At 42.7% G+C, this 18,402-nt stretch overlaps 1 long non-coding RNA gene across 1 annotated transcript in view; it reads left to right on the top strand.

The window, feature by feature from the left end:
• Positions 1-14,961, top strand: part of LOC120614019 (uncharacterized) — a 185,952-nt gene extending 170,991 nt beyond the window's left edge. The window contains exon 5 of the long non-coding RNA XR_005655836.1: positions 14,358-14,961. This is a non-coding gene — a long non-coding RNA (uncharacterized LOC120614019). The remainder of the gene's footprint in view (positions 1-14,357) is intronic.
• Positions 14,962-18,402: the final 3,441 nt, after the last annotated feature.

Consider the following 18,402-nt stretch of genomic DNA (forward strand, 5'->3'; position numbering starts at 1 on the left):
CTCTAAGACTCTAAGCAGCTGCTGAGGGCAGGAAACGCAGTTCTTCCAATTCTCTTCTACTTCTTGTTTACCTGACACAGAGTAACAGCTCAATAAGTATTGAATGAGTGAGTGAATGAGTGAATAAAATATTCAAATTACCACAAAGTGGCTGGGAGACTTGACAATCCACCAGAAAATTGGATCGTCATAGGTGGCCAAACCAGATAACTGAGGCCACAGCTGGAAAATTTACTTTGGGGTTTCAGTTGTTTGCCGTAGACATAACTCACTAGAAACGTGTGGCTTTTCTGCCCAGGAAACTTCTAGACCCATCTAGGAATGACACTCGCTGGAAGTATTCTGGCAGCTTCCTTCACTGCTCGAAAGCTGGGTTTTAGTAGCAAGAACATTTTACCAGCTCTTACCTGGAATGTCCTGGTTATGCCCAGATGGAGCCCACAGATGGCCACTGTGCCTCCTGCCCAGGCTGCACCCCTCCACCATCACCCTGTGGCCACAGCTCTAGGCCTGTGGATTCTGGCTTGTTCTGTGTCGTGGGGCTGGTATGGCAGAAAATCTGGGAAGAAGATTGAAGTTAAGGAATCGAAGGGCAAATCGTGATACCAGCTGTATGATCTTAAGCCCTGCATTAGTTTCCTGTTGCTGCTGTGACAAATGACCACACATTTAGTGGCTCAAAACATCACAAATTTATTATCTTACAATTCTGAAGGAAATAAGTGCAAAATGGGCCTCCCGAGGGTAAAAGCAGGGCGTCCAGGGTCCTTTCTTTTCGGAGGCTCCACGGCGAGTCCCTCCGAGCTTCTCTAAGTGCTAGAGGAGCAGGCCTTTCTTGGCTCCTGGCTCCGTCAATCCCATTCTTTGTTTCTGTGGTCACATTGCTTTCTTCTCTGCTGAGGTCAAATCTCCCTCTGCCTCCCTCCCTCTCAAAAGACCCTTATGATTGCATTGGATTCACCCAGATAATCCAGGATAATTTCTTAAATTTCTTTCTAAAAATCCTTAACTTAATCACATCTGGACTGTCATTTTGCTATATAAAGTAACATTCTGAGGTTCCAGGGCTTAGAACGTGGCTGTCTTGGCAGGGTCATTCAGCCTACCACAAGTCTCACTGAAACCATATATATGGTGTATATAAATATTTACATGGCGTTCTACATCGCTCTTGTACTATAAAGAGTATTAAAACACAAACTGCCTGTTGTCATTACTAAGACTCTACTGAAGTTAGTCAGATCCTACTTTTGTCATTTAAAACAAGTTCATGGTCCTCAGATAGAACTGTTTATTTTAGTGAATTCACTCATCCCCACCCAGTCCCCGATAAACTATGAAACAGCAAAATTTGATCATGACATTTCTTAAGGTACAACTTACATTCAATAAAGTGCACAAATCTTAGCTACTTTTATATATATTTATCCTTAAGTGATCAGATGCAGATCTAGAAAATTCCCAGCACCTTTATAAAGTTTCCTCATGCCTCCTCCTAGTCAGTGCCCCCAAATAATCACTCTCCTGTCTGGGTGCTTTCATTCGGCATTATGTCCTTGAGATTCCTGGAGACGAACAAGAACAAGAACAAGACTCCTTGTTCTTGTTTTTGCAAGAACAAGACGTTCATTATTTTTTCATTGCCGTGTAGTATTTTGTGTGTGAATATGTCACAATTTATTTATCCGCTCAATTATTGGTAGATGTTTGTGTTGTTTAGTCTGGGCCTATCACAAACCAAACTGTCATTAATGTTGTTGTGCATATCTTTCGGGGGACATAAGCGATCATTTCCAACAATTAAAGAAGTTCATCATAAAGGACAAACATATGGACCTACAAACCTAATTTTGCCATTAAATACAATGTAAAAAAAAAAATTAAAAATTCCATCCAGATCCAGAGGTAGAGTTGTATAAACACAAAACATGAGGAAATGTTCTTATTGGCATTCAGGAGATCAGCTCCAATTCAATAGAAGAAGGCCCAAGACCTTTACAGTCAACTTCACGGCCGTGATTTTCTGTCTGGGGAAAGAACCTTGGTTGTGTGTAGGAGCTGCAAGCACGGATCAGGGCGCTAACTGCCTCACATCAGTTGGGTAGAAAGCTCTGGTAGCAACTGACTCAGACTCTGACACATCTCCCTCGTAAAAGTGGGTCGGTAGGTGGTAGAAGGCACCGTTCAGAAGCCACCAGGAAGAACCGTGGTCGAAGAGAAAGGAGGAGGAGTCATTGGTGGCTTAAGGCTATGGAAACGTTGAAACAATCCATGTCAGTTTAGTTTATGATCCTTCCTCAGAGTTTCCATCTCACATTGGATTTTTCTGGGGCAGATTAGGAAGGGGAATCAATTAATGTGAATCTCATGTTACTGCAAACAGTTGGAGGTCTTAATTGGGCCAGAACGAGCAGGTGGTCTTTCCCCAGTCCCCTATCCTTTCACCCGTCAGTCAAATGAGGAGAGGGCCTCCACCGCTCATTAGCAACCATTTGTCACCTTGAACAGAGCTTTGAAAGGGGTTCTTTGAACTTTGTTTGGGATTGATTTTCTGCATATGCTGAGCTGTTACTGACAAACTGGGCAACTGCTCCTCCGTAGCAAATGCATTAAAAGACGGGGTGAGAGGATTTTAATAGCCTCCAAATTATATGGCCTAGAAGAGGGGGATCACCTCGCACACCCTTCACTTTCTGGCATTGCATTATAATGAATAACAAGAACTTTATCCTTCGTAGGAGAATGGTCTTGCAACTTTTTTTTTAAAAAAAAAAACTGCCACTGGTTCCAGACTGAAATTGAGTCATAATAATGCTTAACTAAGAATGGAGTTTGTACTTTTGCTTTGTTTCTTACTTTTCAAGGAACATTCAGGGGATGGACAGGACTTTGCATTATCAAGGGCTGCCGTGGTGCTGTCCAGGTGACCGGAGAGATGCTCTTTTAGACTCTTGCATTCTGATTCCTCTTAAGGTCAGAAGCTATGGCTGGTTTGCTCAATATGATATCTCAAGTATGCTTCATAGTGCCTGGCACAGAGGGGATGCTCCATAAATATTGAATTAATCAATTCAAAAAGTAACGAATGATCCCTCTTGCCTTGTGGTTTAAAGGTGAAGACTCATTGTAACTCACCACAGCCAAGGAGAGTAGCCAGAGTTCATTAGTCAAAGAAATTGTTGGGAGGAACCAGTTTTTATTTATCGATTTGTTTGTTTTACTGAGTATAAGAGTAAAGCTTATGTGTTGTGGAAATTTTAGAAAACATGGAATTCTTATGAAGGTGTGACATCCCCTCCTACAGAGCAGGGTGGTCTGGCCGGGAGTAACCATCTTCACCACATTTTGATTAAATATAGAAAGACATTGAAGAATTCACAGTGCGTGAACTCTTATTTAAATCTTTTGTTCTCGTTTTTCCCCTAGTACCAGAAAACATTCAGGCAATATTTCTCTCTTTCTCTCTTCCTTCTTTCCCTTTCTTTTCTCCCTTATTCTCTCTCTCCCCTTCCCTCCCTTCTCCCCTCCCTCCCTCTCTCTCTCTCTTCCCACATCTCCCACTATGAGAGAGCAGTTCCGCTGTGGCTCTGGCTATATTTTATAGACAGAAACTGTCTAAGCAGCTTCAGTTCTTGCTCAGAGAGCCAGGGAGGATGAAGGAATGGAGTTCCCCTGCCACACACACATTAATAATTATCATCCCATCTCAAAAAAAAAAAAAATTATAAAATTAATTTAAAATTAAATCTCACCCTACACACATAACTATTTTACACTTTTTTCGTGACTGTACTATAAATTACAGTATTGCATCCCACTCTTTAACTTAGCCTTTTTGAGCATTTTCCCATGTAATTAAGTAATATCCCAAAACATGCTTTATGGGGGCTGCCAATGTTTACTCTTATGGAAGCCACATTGTTTTAGACAATTCTCCTATTGTTGGGCATTGGAGTTGACGTGGGCTTTGGTATTTCTCTTCCATTTCATACCATAGGGAAGGCATTGACGCTACAAAGTGGACTTTGCCAAAAGACAGGAATGAGCATAATGAAAGGGGGGCACTTTCATTATGGACCCAGGTCTCCACATTTACTATACGCATTCTCCTCTTGCTGGTCTGGCCTCCGGGGGGTCAGAAACTGACGCTGTAATCAGTGGGAGCCAAGTGTGCGTGCTGCCAACTTGACTCGCATTAGGAAGTTCCCAAATCTCTTGGGCTGTATCTTTCTTCAGAACCTGACAGATCCAGGCATAGTGCAAATTAAATAGGATGAGCCAAGCCAAATCTCCCCATCTTTCAAATTTCTGAGCATAGATCTGGAGCGGCAAGGGGACTTTTAACACTGACCTCTGGTAAAAAATGATAACACGCTTGTGTTAATGGACCTGGAAAACCCCCAATTGTTAGAATCAGTGTGTATGTGTGTGTATGTGGGGCGGGGGGTAGTATTTTGCATTCTCATTTTTATTAGTTTGGTTCACTCTACCAGATTTTTATACTCTGTTCTTTAGGAATATGGAATGCCTATAAACTCTGAAAATTACACTGAACTTTGGGAATTGATCCAGCCTCTGGTTGCTAAAAAGATAAAAAACAGAAAAAAAGATGCTTGTCGTAAGTCAAGCTTCATTTTCATGCTTGACGTTCTTCATATGCACAGCCCCCGAGACCATTTCTGCCTTAGTTTATTCGTCAGGGAGAAAAACAAACAGTCGTCTTGGGGGGCATCTGCCATGTGCCATGTGTATCCCACCGCTGAGTGATCACTTGCTGGCCGACCCTGGCTTTCAGTGGGCAGAACCCTTGGAGAGGCAACCCAGATCCACGTGGAAAAGCAAACTCATCCATGAGAAGCCTTCAGTGTTGGCTCTTGGCCAGGATCGTGTTTTCAGATCACCAGAGAACACACCACTTTTTGGTGTGTTTTCTTTCGCTCTGGCTTACATTATGCCATTCAGTTAGGGAAGGGAGGTACTGAGTCATCTCCCTGGTTTGCTTACAAAGGCGCCCATTCTTGCGCTACATAAAAATAAGAAATAAATGTGAAAAATATGACCCAAACTGGGTTGGTGACATTAATAAGTGATCCAGTTGGGTTGTATGCAGGACAGTTGTGAATGGGACACTGGTGTCTAATGGCTGTCTCTTCACAGATGTATCACAATCTCTTGGCATAAACGTGGGCTAACCAAAGGTTGAGTTAATTGGAAATGATGACCTGTGTCCGCCCTGTGTGTATAATTTATTGAGGTGATAAATGTTGGCTAAGCCAGGTACCGTGTGCTTGGGATTCAGCATTGTTTTTGACACTGATCTATCCTTTTCTACTAATATCAGCTTTTTCATGAGGTCATGCTGGTGTCAATTTTTTATATATAGAAAATTTGTAAATATCTGACCTTCATCATCTGTACAGATTCCTTTTTGTATATTTTCCTCATATCTTCTTCAATTTTGTGCTTTTTTCTTTTTCTTTTTAATTGTTTTTCAAATCAAAAATACCAGAATCAATTTTCATGTTGGGATTACGCAGCATTCCTTTGTTTTAAGAGCCACTCTATTGGTAAGCTACCTCGAGGGGTGGGACTTAACATTCTTCCTTTCTCTGTGTTAATGTACTTACACTGCTCTCTCGTTAGTGCCAAGTCATCTTTGGAGTCCTGTAGAAACCACAGGGTAGTCTCACAATGCAGTCTTTGCAGGTCTCTCACCCAAGGAAGACGACGCAAGAAACTCTCTTCTAAACATTTAGTCTACCATGGTGCTAGGGCAGATCTTCAACTTTCTACATTGAAGCCAGTGTTAAAAGCAACCATTTGAATGACTGTATATTAGATAGAAAGTATCTGTATCAAGCTTGCTGGTTATGATTCTAGCCCATCTGTGGTATTAGAGAAACAGAGTAGCTCTGTTCCAAACTCTTTGGTGCTCTGGAAATTCCTTCATTCACCTCTTTGTATTCTTCTCCAGTTTTACAATGTGATATCCATTGAAATGAAACTTTAAAAGTCCTGATTCAGTTAGATATCATGAAAATGTTAAGGAATGGAATTCATAGCTTAGATTTCCCCATCTGTACGTTGGGGATAATATTTAAACACACAACAACAGGCACTGGCGAAACTATAAGTTGAAAATAACTAGGCAAATAAAATATCAGGAGTTCTGATGAGAGCAAGAATTGAAGAGGTGGGGTAGGCAGCTTCACAAGACAATTTGGAGTGAGAGAGCACAAACTGAGGCAAAATTAATAATGGCTTAAAGTGTTGACTCTTCTGAGAATATTTCTATTTAATACACTGGAAAACCTTCAAGAACCAAAGGATGGACTCTATAACAACAGAACATCAGACCAAATGACAGAAGTGAGGATAATTTTGGGAAGGGGTCTTAACACAGAGCTTTTAAGTCACCGAATAAACTGTCCCTGTTAAGAAGCTTCTTTAAACTGAGTTTTGATAATCAATGCCCCTGGGCTCTAAATCTTTGAAATAAGGCAATTTCTCAGAAAGAGTAATTAGTGCCTTGCTGTAGCACTGCCCCTGGGGCCTATGCTTTGGGACCCCATTATAACTGAGGCTGCTTTGTCACAAAGTGCTTCAGGTGATTGTCAGAAACAAATCTTCTTTAGGCATCCCTTTACTTTCCAGCTGATGATTTCAATCTGGTGAAGCCTGGAAACTTGCTAAGATAAGGTGCAAGGGCAGCTTTGAGGATGGAAGCTGCACCAGATTCACCTGGAGGCAGATTGGACCAGAGTTCACTAGGTGCAGATGCCAGACCAGACTCACAAGGAGGTGGAGGGAGAGACTGAGAGGTGTCAGTGTTGCGCTGTTGTCCCTGGACATGTGTGATATCAGGTGCCATTGACTAGATATATGGGGAGATGGCTGATGGTAGAACCAGGAAAGTCTGCCAGCAGAAAATGAGTAAAAAATCCAGCTAGGCAAACACAATTTACCATATGCTACAAACTTCCCTGACCTGGCTCTTGCCTGCTTTTCCACCCCGTTTCTCACCCTTCCCTTATTCATTAGATTTCAGCCGTAATGATTTTGGAACAGGCCAAGTTGGTTTCTGCCGCAGGACACTTGGACTTAGTATACCAGGTGTCCTACTTTCCATCCTTCTTATTTCAGCTTCCATGTCACCGCCTAGGACGGTGCTCCCCTACTCAGTCTACCTAGGTTACCCTATTATTATCCCATTCACATTAATTATCTGGAACCATCTTATAAATTTGCTTTTTTTTTTTTTTCTCTCTTGCTTCTAGAATAGAAGTTTCTTTTCAATCAGCGGACATATCTCTTCTTCTTAGCACTGCCTTCTGAGTGCCTAGAATAGTAGCTGACATAAAGTAACTTCTGAGTAAATATTTCTTGCATAGATAAATCAATAAGTGGATAAACGGGAGGACCAAGATGGAAACTAAAAGGTAGGTGAAAGATAGAAAGCCTTGAGATATAAGACCGTGATCTAATCACAAAGAATGAAGCAAGAAAACAGCTACGGGGACCAAGGAAAGTGTCATCCTGAGCTTAGCAGTGAACACTGATGTGAAGAAAAGCCACCAACATAGATGTCTTTAAGTTTCCTCCAGTTAATGATCACTCTTAGACTTATAGCCTAAAGTCTGCCTGAGCCTGTAGTGGGGAGTAAGTCATTTTTAGAGACAGTTGGCTTGAGCTAGGAAGCTAAGTAGACATTATAAACAAAATCTAAAACCAGAATGGCAAATCTTGGGCTGGCATTGGTTCTGCCACTTTCCTCTCTGCATCCAGAGCAGACATCATAAGCAGGTCACAGACTCTTTACTACTGATCCAGCAACCATCAGCTACTATGATGGAAATTCCATTAGGGCAGGACTTTTGTCTGGTTTGGTCACTGTTTTGTTCCCAGCATCTAGAACTGTGCTTTTACTTGTAGGTATGTGATAAGTATTTGTTAAATTAAATATTTGATGAGTGACTCAATAACATTTTGCACATGAGATATATTTTATTTGCCATCGCTGAGCTAAAGTAAAAAGATAAGGAATTAAAATTGGATTCGGGGAATTGTTATCACAAAAGAGTAACGACTAACCTGATGGTCCTAAACAGTATTTCCATGCTGGGAGCAGGCCATTGCCTCACCATCACATGCAAGTCCAAAGTCTGGTGCTATGTTTAGAGCAGCTCAGCTAAGGTTTAAGACATGTTCCCTTTGCCCCAAATTATACTACTCGGTAAAAAAAATGCCGTATAGCAGTTTTTGGGATATTTGTCATATGCTGCGAGGACATCAATTCAGCATTTATTTGCTGCCTGCTACACACCTGTACTGTCTTCCTATCAAAGGGCTATAGCTGGGATTGCACATGAGTTTTATATAAAAGATCATGATCTCTTTTTTACTTGTTTATTTACACAACAAGTATTATTTGAGAACCTGTGTGTCAGCTTTGTGCTGAGGATACGCAAACAAACAATAATGTTCAGTTCTTATTCAATCCTAAGACCTTTTCATGGAGATTGCGCTTTAATAAGAAAGATGGAAAATTAAATCAAAACATAAATATATAATATAGTCTCTGACGACAAATTATTTGTTTCAGTAGAGTAGTGGAGACAGGAACTTGATTAGAATGGGTTTAAGAAAGAATGAAATGTTAGGAAATAAAATAGCGATATGGGACAATTTTTTAAAATGAGGTTTGTTTTACAGGGAAGCCAAGAAAATTTATTGTAGTTGTAAGAGTATTGGGGTCAAGGATTTTATTAAGGTGAGAGATAGTTTCAGAGCTGGTGGCAATGATCTTTTGGATGGAGAAACTTTGCAAAAGGGAGTGGATAATCAGAAGAGCAACGTCTTAGAGGAGGCATGAGCGGGTGACCCCGCGCACCTCTGCCAGCTGATAGCTTTTCTTCTGAGGAAGGTGAAGGGCATTCGAGGAATGATGCCACCCTGTCCAGGCAGTGGTAGGATGCGCTTAATCTTGTTCCCATCTTTGTTTCTTTGTGTCAGCCTGTTGAGGAAACTGAGGTAGCTCAGTAGCTGGCTTACAACCGAATTCTGGGATGCAAAGAGATGAGGAACTGTCGTCTTCAGGGACATCTCGGTCCAGTAGACTCCTGGAAAAATGCATCCTTGTCCCCATATTAATGAGAGGTTTCTCTTGGAGAGTGTGACTCATTCATTCAGTGGATTGGTCAAATCATTTTCAATCCAGGTTTTTATTAAACTTTCTTTCTTTTACACCCATTCTTGAGTACGATACCTTGAATTCACAAACTCCAATTAAGTATGCTTGGCTAATAACTTCACCATGAAAATATCTCAACCTATTAAAGTTTGAATAAAGTATTCTGCTTTTGACACTCTCTTAAACCTCATAGGATTTGAAAAACTTGAAGTATGCAGAGGGAAATCAGACTAAATGCTCACATATATTTTATTAGAAACATTTCTTTAAAAACATGAAGACAAGGGGAAAAAAGACCAAATTCAATTTTTGAACTGGCACTTCAACTTCTCTGCACATAGCTCTATTCTAAACAGGAAAAATAACACCAGCTTTGTTCCTGAGCATATGCTTTTGACATTTTTTTTTCCCTTGAAGTCTGTGAATTATTAATAAACTAATTTCTCTTTATAGTTCAATCTTTGGAGATTTAAAGTGTTCACTCAAACGCACAGGGAAGAGATAGAGCTTCAGTTCCAATCAGCTCCAATCCTCTCTGGAGATGCTGGCCTTGAGGGATCTCTGTGTCTTTGATATCAAGCTTTGATTCGACTGGGAATTTCTGATCATCTCTGGAACTGGTCTGTTAATACCACTTAATGCCCTGTTTAAGTTGGACCATTTCTGCCAGCTGATTTTATGCTTTCACTTGGCTCCTGAGATAGTTTATGTGTATGTTTATCTCATATATCAGTACATATATTTCTCTGTATAGTTATACTTGATGGATTATTTCTTAGCGAGTGATATTAGAAGACAGGGCTTGTGATGACAGGGGATATCTAGTGGATTGGCTGCTCTTGTAATAAACCCTGTTGGATCTAAGTACTACCAAGGGTGCTTCCACCCTCCTCAGTGGAGCTTAGAGGAGAGAGATTCTGGCTCTTTAGAGTAAATAAGTGTGCATAACCCAGAGCTGTATAGCAGTAGAATGGATGAGCTCTGGGGTAAGTTCCTCCCCTTACCCTGTACCAATGAGCTTGTTGGAAGGAGCATCCAGGTGACCAGTGATCAGAGGTGAGGGAGAAGGGATTCCTCCATCAGCTGGGAACACACATAATTGAGCTGAAGTCACTTCCAGCATTATAATTCTGTTGCTTCCTGTGGTCTCGATGTATGAAAATTATCATTCCTTTTTTTTTCTTTTTCTTTTCTTTTTCGCAGTGGGAGAAACTGAGACACTGAATTTAATTGACTTGCCCAATATCCTGCATACTGTATTAAGGGACTGAGCATGCTTTCTCATCTATTTGATAGACCTTAGGGGGATTCGGATTCTGGATGAGGTCTTCTGTCTCTCTGATCTCTGGTCTATTTATTGATCCAAAAGGAAAAGGGAATTCTAGCAAACACAGGCTAAGCCCTATGCGTCAGTTCCCTGCTCTCTCTCCCTTGACCCTCTCTGTTTTCCCCTGCCCACCCCCACTCCCAGTGACCTGCTGGATTACCAGGATACAGTGTTCAAGCGAGACAGTCACCAGGCACCATGTTGAAAGGGATGCTTAGCAGACGTGCTGAGGAATTGAGATTCTGCAGCAATAACGGAATCGTTCCCAACATTGCAGGCTCATGCAGACAGCAAACTTGCCTCTCTCCTGAGCAGGCCTGGGTCAGAACCTGAGCCACAGAAGGGAAGGCAGAAGGAGAAAAGAAAGCTTTTCCTTTATTTTTTTTTTTAATTGTTATTTTTAAAGCCAGTTCTATTTGAAGAACTTACTTACTTTTTTGTTTGGCTCTAGAGGTTAAAGGGCTCACAGCAGTGGAAGCTGGGGGTCGCCGATTGATTGTCCTTCCTCTGTTCTCTCTGGGCCGATCTGCCTGGTGGTGAGTGTCAGCTTCCTCAGCCTTCCTCACCCAGGACCTAAGAACTCCGTCTCTCCAGGACTTGGGAAAGCTCAGTTCAGCTATGGCCAGGGCCAGGCTCTGCCAATTAGAGACTCAAGTGATTGTCCATATGAAACATCCTTTCCTTTTACCAACATGGGCCTTTTTCTTTAAGGACCCAGGAAGCTTTGGCATGAAAAGACCTATTTGTCCAAGAAAAACTTTTTTCATAGTTTGTAAGATTTTCAGCCATTCTTCATTTCTTCTTAAAGGGTTTGGTTTTCTCTTTGCCCTCAATCAAACTCCTGGGTTTCCTCTAAAGAAATATTTCCTTGTTCCACCTTTATTCATATTGCAGAAATATGTGTGCATGAGCACATCACATTTCTTTGTAGAGGTGGATTTGAAGTAATTTGCATCTTTTTTTTTTTCTGGAAGGAACAAGCATGTCTCAGGAATGGTGTGGAGAGTCTCGAATAGGCACCATATCGGGGTTCTCCAGAAAAGTAGAGCAAGGAACTGCCTTACGTGATTGTGGGGCTGGCACGTCTCAAGTCTGCAGGGAGGGCCAGCAGGCTGGAAACTCTGGCAGGAGTTGACAGTACCGTCTTAAGGCAGAATTTTTTTCTATTCTGCAAAATCTCAGTTTTTTCTCTCAAGGTGTCCAACTGATTGGATGAGGCCCACCCACATGATTGAGGGTAATCTCCTTTACTTAAAGTCAACTGATTGCAGATGTTAAGCACATCCACAAAATATCTTCATAGCAACACCTAGATTAGTGCTTGATTATGTCACTGAGTCCTATAGCCCAGCAAAGCTGACTCAGAAATTAACCATCACATGCACCACCACCAAGTCCTGTCATTTATATTAACTAACTCTCTCTCAGATTCATTCACTTCTCTCTGTAACTCCACTCACCACCCTAATCTAAGTGGCCATCATCTCTCCTGGTCCAATGCAATGGCTTCCTAATTTTTCTCCCTGCCTATGCTTTTCCCAAACTGTTCTTCACCCTGCAGCCAGAATGACCTTTTCAAAATGCATACTTGATCCTGTACTCCTCTGCCTAAAATCACTCATGGATGTAGGATCAGTCGCAACTTCTTAACACCACCTGGAAGGCTCTGCTGTGTCTGGCCCCTGCCCACTTCTGCAGCCTCTTCAGTGGTCTCTGCAGTCCAGCCACGGTAATCTTGTGTTCATCCTGTGTCCTTCTGCCACAGGATCTTTGCAAGTGCTATTCCTTCTACCTGACAGCTGGTGCCCACCCCCTGGGCCTGGGTAACTCCTATATATACAACTAGCAAAGTCACCCTATTCCCTTCCTGCACCACCCTGACCAGATCAAATTCTCTAATTATATATTTTCATATCTCGCATCCCTCCTTTGGAAGATGTATTGAACTGGACAGTTTGCATTCATTTGCGTGATTATTTCAATAATGTATGTCCCCTGCAGACATCGCTCTGTGAAGAGAGCAGTGATGACTAACTCGTTCACCGCCACATAGCTGGTGTCCTGTGTGGTACCGATACAGGAAAGGTACTCAGTAAACATGCTCAGCCGAGTTCACGAATGAATTGTCCAGATTTGGATGGAGGTCGTGAAAGGATGCTGGGTGCATCCTGCCCTTTCCTTCTGCCCACTTCCTGTTCTTCCTCCTCGTCTTGACCCCAACAGTTTCCTCTGACTTACAACCTTCTATCACAGTTGGACACCGAGACTACAAGTTTTAAAAATGGCTGGGTGATCAACACTGTCGACTGCATTTCCATGCTTTTGGCTGAGCTCATTTGGCCCCTGGAAGAGATAAGTTCTGCCATATACCTACTGTCTTTAGTCTACCATACAGTTTTATAGTTTGGAAGACAGCCCCACTATTTTAAAATCAGGAGATTTCATCTCAAATATAAATTTATGACTTCTCATTAAAAAAAGAAAGAAAAAAGCTCTGTCTACGCTGGGCCTGTCATCCCCCATGGCAAAAATCAAGTTGAGTTGAGCAGCAACTGTCCATGTAAGAAGGGACAGGTGGTGACCTCCAGTTCAGCACATGTCTGTGAGGCCCCCTCACTCACTCAGGTTATCTATCCGGCCTCTGAGTGCAGCAGAGTTTGAGTTTCTGTCAGTTACAGTGCAGCACTGTAACTGACAGAAAGTTCCCAATGAGCTGACTTTTCCCCCTCCTTTTTCTTTTCTCTGCAATAAACTCTAAGGAACAAGTTGTGGGGGGGGAGGGCGGGGAGGAATGCAATAGTTAAAAATTATTAAAGAGCAATCCGATATTGGGTTTATCAAAGCTCTCTCCCATGGGCTGTGGCTGACCACAGCAAGGCCGACAGTCTCTACCATTCACTCAATGCTTTTGATAGGGGCGGGCCAAGGATAAAACGAAACTGTGATTTTACAAGCAGATTCTCAACAAAAACCAAAACAACTACTGTATCCGTTCGTGCATCAGTTGCTTCTGTCTGTAGAATGGGAGTAAAAATACTTAGCAGAACCGACGGCCAAAATGGCACAGTTGGAAGGCCACGTACACAATCTTTTACAGCCTGACGTCTCCCGGGAACTTAAGTAAATTCCCTGAGCTTATGACCTTCCATTGGAAACAATACAAAGGGTCGTTATTTGCTTGATTCTCATTCTTAAAGTGGGGTGGGGAGGAGGAAGTCCAGATGAAAGTTAAAAATAGGGCATGTGAATTTAATGCAACTTTCTCTGGGATCATAAGTCTGTTGAAGGGAAATAAAGAAGGAAGAAAAAATAGACACCATATTAAATGAGTTTCCTGGAAGAATGTTATTTGCTCACAAATATTTATCCAGAGAACTCTTCCGACCAATTCCTCATTAACGAAAGTGTCCTGGAATGTAGGTGGAACCCATCGAACATCCTTGAAGGAAACTTGAGAGCTAACTCAGAAAAATCTCAGGCTTATGGATATTTTCCCTGCTCTGTACATCTTTCCCAATTACTCTCCTCCCTTGTTATTAAGTTGTTTTTTTTTTCTTTCTTTTTTTCATAATAACGGGAATACCTACATATAATACTCCCGCCCTTCTGGAAGGCAGAATTTTATTTTGGGTCATACGGCTAAGTGAGAAAAGAATACCCACACCATTCCCAATTTGCAGGGTCTGTAGCAAAAGGAGCCCCTTCTACTTTGCAAATGCGATTCACTTAATAATAAACAAAGATTTGTTTTCTGCAATTTAGTCTGGGGCGGGGAGGGCTGAATCTAAACTTCCAACTCTGCCTCTCAAGCATTATTTTAATCAGGGAATTATGTCACAGGTGGAGACATGTCCCTGGGAAAGAAAGCATCTGCTTCCACACAAATGTCATCAGTAATAAAGAAAGATGGGGAAGCCATGTGATCCAGGCATTGGATTGTGTCCATATCAGATCTGCTTTTCAGTTGTAAAAACAGTAAGTTACTCTTGATTATTCTTATGCACTCTGTGAAAACCTTTTCTTAGCTTTACCAGGGTCCACAAAGAGACGTGAGAAACTGGTGAAGGCTTTAGAAAATGATCGGTTCTGAATTCTGCCTCCAACTCCAAATGCCACTTCCTGGTTCAGAAGCAAAAGGCTTGGGGGAAAATAAGTTTAAGCTCATAAAAACACTCAAAGGGCATACTGGTCATCAAACAGCTCTGAGCAAACTGCATTGCAAATGAATCTGAAAACATGTGGATTCAATTTTCCTTGAAATGCCCAGAGGTTAAAAAATTAAGGGGGGAATGTTTGGCAGAAAGAGCCTGGGGTTTGGCTATGTGCACAAGTTTCTGAAAAATAAATTGATTGTTTTGCCAGAGAGAAAATATTACCTGGTCCCCCTTCTCAATCACATCTCTAACTTAATTACCAACGGCCCCGTTTCTCATTGTGCCTGCGAAGCGACATAAGAGTTGAACTCATTTGAAAGAAAGCAAGTTTTATTCATTCCCAGGGTGGCCTTGCGCGTGGCCGGCCCAGAATCTCAGTACTGTCGTGGGTTTCGATTCAGTGACATGGTGGCAAGAAAACCATCTGCTGGCAAAGTTCTTTCTCCTTTGCCTGGTGCCTCCCATCTGCCTCCACTCATCAAATTTTACCCCTCTTTTGCCTTCCGCCAACCCCCCAAATAATACCTTTTTTATGACCAAATAAACACAGGCAAATGTGGAACTGCTTTAGAGCAAATCCAAACTGTTTTAAAAGATCATGAAAATAGAGTGGGTGGGGGAAACGACATCTGTGAAAAGGCAGTGATTAGCCTTAAAACAATGTGAGGCCAACGGCACAGAGTCCCATTACGAGATGATGTTCGGTGCCTGTAAGTGGCTGTTCCTGGTCTCTGAGGTAGCAAAACTGTCACATGGTTCTGTTGTTGCCATGGCAATAATCTGTAGTTGCACAGAAAATCCACAGAACTCGTGAGCAACTCCTTAGTGGATGGGGCTGAAAGAAAATCAAACCCCTGAGTTGATGTGGTTATGAAAGTGTGTGGGCCAAGCCAGCCCAGGTGAAGCTGACCCGATTGCGTGCATTTCCTTTCCCAGCCCCGAGCTAGCGATGGCGACCTCCCTCTTTGTGTATATTTTTCACACTTTTATGTTTAAAACTGGTCAGAGGCAAAAACCCTAGTCAGCCAAGGAAATGCTTCAGCTCGCTCCTTAGAATTCTAGGCGCACAGTTTGGAATCTACAGGATGAGAATGGCGGCTTTTTCAGCTGCCAGAACTTTTAAACCCTTGACGGACACTGAGGACCGAGCCTGTTTGTACATGTAGGTAAAAAAACAGCAGAGTGTTCACAAGGCCAGGTGGATAGTTCTTCCCCAACAAAGGCACCAGGGACACACTGGGCAGGAGACTCAAGCGGCAAGGGTCTGTTGTTCCTGGGTCGCCTGGCAACAGAATACACACACATGCACAGCACACCCACCTGAAAGCGTGCCAAGACTCGCCTTCTTTAAGGCTAGCTAATACAAACCATGCCCCAAATATGGCCGGGAAATAGAGGGTAGGTAGCATTTCTCCCTCTTGCACTAGATGCTGTATGACATTTATGCGTGTATCAGCCGTCAACCCCAAGTGGTGGAGGGCATGAGTGAGAGGGGGAGCCCCTGACAGAAAACGGAGCCGGAAGAGGAGCCAGACAAATCTCTCTCATGTTCCAAGCTTCAGTGAGAATCCCATGGGAAGGCTGCTTCCGAGTAGATCCCATGAGAACATCTGGGATGAAGACGCTCACTCCAGGCCCTAAACCCAGACTCATTAGTAGCAATGCTTCATTTTTTTCTCATTTATTTATTTATCCTCTCATGTACCACAAGTATGATTTGCTTTCCGAAACTCTGCAACTTTTCCTACTGGGAGCAGGCCAAGGAAGGTAGAGAATAGCATCAAGCTATACATTAGAGTGCTTTCTCTCGGATACCCTCTCATTTGGGGTTGTGCAACTGCAGGCAACAGAAACTCACTTTGCTTAATTTCAGCAGAAACTCGCTTTGCTTAATTTAAACATAGGAGAGCAGAGGGCTCACGGATTTGGGGAAAGGCTTGAGAATCAAGATAGGAATCTGACAACTTAGGGATTTGGGTAGCAAGAAAAAAAAAATGAACAGTCTGACCATCGTTTGCCACTAGAATATTTAGCTTCGCCTGTTTTTCTTTTCCGTCATTTTTCTCAAGAATCGGTCTTGGGAAAAAGAGTCCCAATGGCCTAATTTGGATCATGAACCTAGTTCTCTTGGGGTATGTGTGTTGGGGGGCGGGGGTGACAGGCATGACAGGGAGAGAAGAAAGAGCATAGCCCTTAACTTAGAGTCTCATCAAGATCCCACAGAGTGGGAGAGAGATAATTTCTCAAGAAAAAAATTAAAGTGCACTTGTGGAAGGAAGGACATTGGAAATTGTGATGGTTGTGGCATTGGCTTGGTGAAGAGAGAACCCGACAACACGTGGAGGGAAAGAGGAACAGTGGAAGTCAACCGACTTACATGGGCAGGCCTGAGCAGGGACCTGCTAAGGAGAATTGGAACAAAAAGGTAGGTAGATGGAGAACGAGTGAGAGTCTAGAAAGTATTTTGTGTCCTCTTCCAGAAAGCATATAGAGGGAAGACAACGACATGATCTGACACCAGCCACGCTAATGGGGCAGACTTCCGGCGAGGCAGACCTCCCGGTTAATGTCCCCTTCTCAGCACGTCCGGTTAGGGCTTGACGTTGACCGATCAGCAAGCTATTCAATTATAAGTCTATCTTCTCCCCGAGGTGCCACTAACTAAAACAGGAACCATGTGGGTGCTCACACACTCCATGGAGTTCTACCTTCCAGAAGCCAAATTGGTCACGACAGTTAGCTATTGTCAGAGGAATTCAGCCTCCTTTTCCCTTTTCCCAGCTCCATTCCTATTACGTGTGAATTCATCTCTGCAAAACCTTTCCTTGGGATTATCGATTTCCCGCCCCCATACTCTTAGCTGTGAGAGGAGCACACGTGGCAGGAGCTTTGAAATGCAACCTCGCAGCGCTGTTATGTGAAACCTCAGTGTTCTGGAATGCTCTGGCCTTTGTCCTGCCAAGCACCGGCTTTTTTTTTTTTTTTAAAATCACAGCGCGAAGGGTATGCCTACATGCACTTAATTTTTAAGTGGAGAGGGAAAAAAAGACACGGCTCGGTACCTCTCCATTTGCAGGAGCTGCTCTTCAGACAACTGGGACAAACTGCAGCCTTTTTTTTTTTTCCCTTCTGTCTTGATAAACATAATGGACCACTTTGGTAGTTTCACCTGTAAATGCACTTCTCTCTACCAGGATGATGCTTTCATGTGCAAGACTGGAAAGAGAAAAGATCGAGGCGCACCACGGTGACAGGCTAGCAGAACGGAAGGGGAGCTTGTTACGCAATTACAGAGCATATCCCAAACTCTCTTGAATGCCAAGTCCATGGCTTCCTGAACCAGAGAGGGGAACGTTTGTAAACTGCTCAAGGTCCAGTTCAGATCTCCATTAGTATTAAAATCGATACTCTGGGCTGGAGACAAGAAGACACTACTGGCATCCTTCCAGAGAGACTGCCAATTAGCCTCAGGCAGAAGGCTCCCTGCCCGTGCTCCTCTCCATGTCCCTTCTCCCTTGAAAAGAGGCAACTCTAGCTCCCCTTGACTTTTAATACAAACTTTTCCATGTAACATTTGATGATTCCATTACTTTTTCCCCCAAAGAAACTCCTGAGTTGCTCTATCAGAATACTTTTTCCTCAAAACAACTGTGCAGATTTAAAAGTTTCTAAGAAAGTCACTTTGCACCCAATTGTAGACAGGCACCCAACCTCAGAGTCACTGCACAAAT

The sequence above is a fragment of the Pteropus medius genome, unplaced genomic scaffold (genome assembly GCF_902729225.1).
Source record: "Pteropus medius unplaced genomic scaffold, Ma_sr-lr_union100, whole genome shotgun sequence".
Lineage (NCBI taxonomy): Eukaryota > Metazoa > Chordata > Mammalia > Chiroptera > Pteropodidae > Pteropus > Pteropus medius.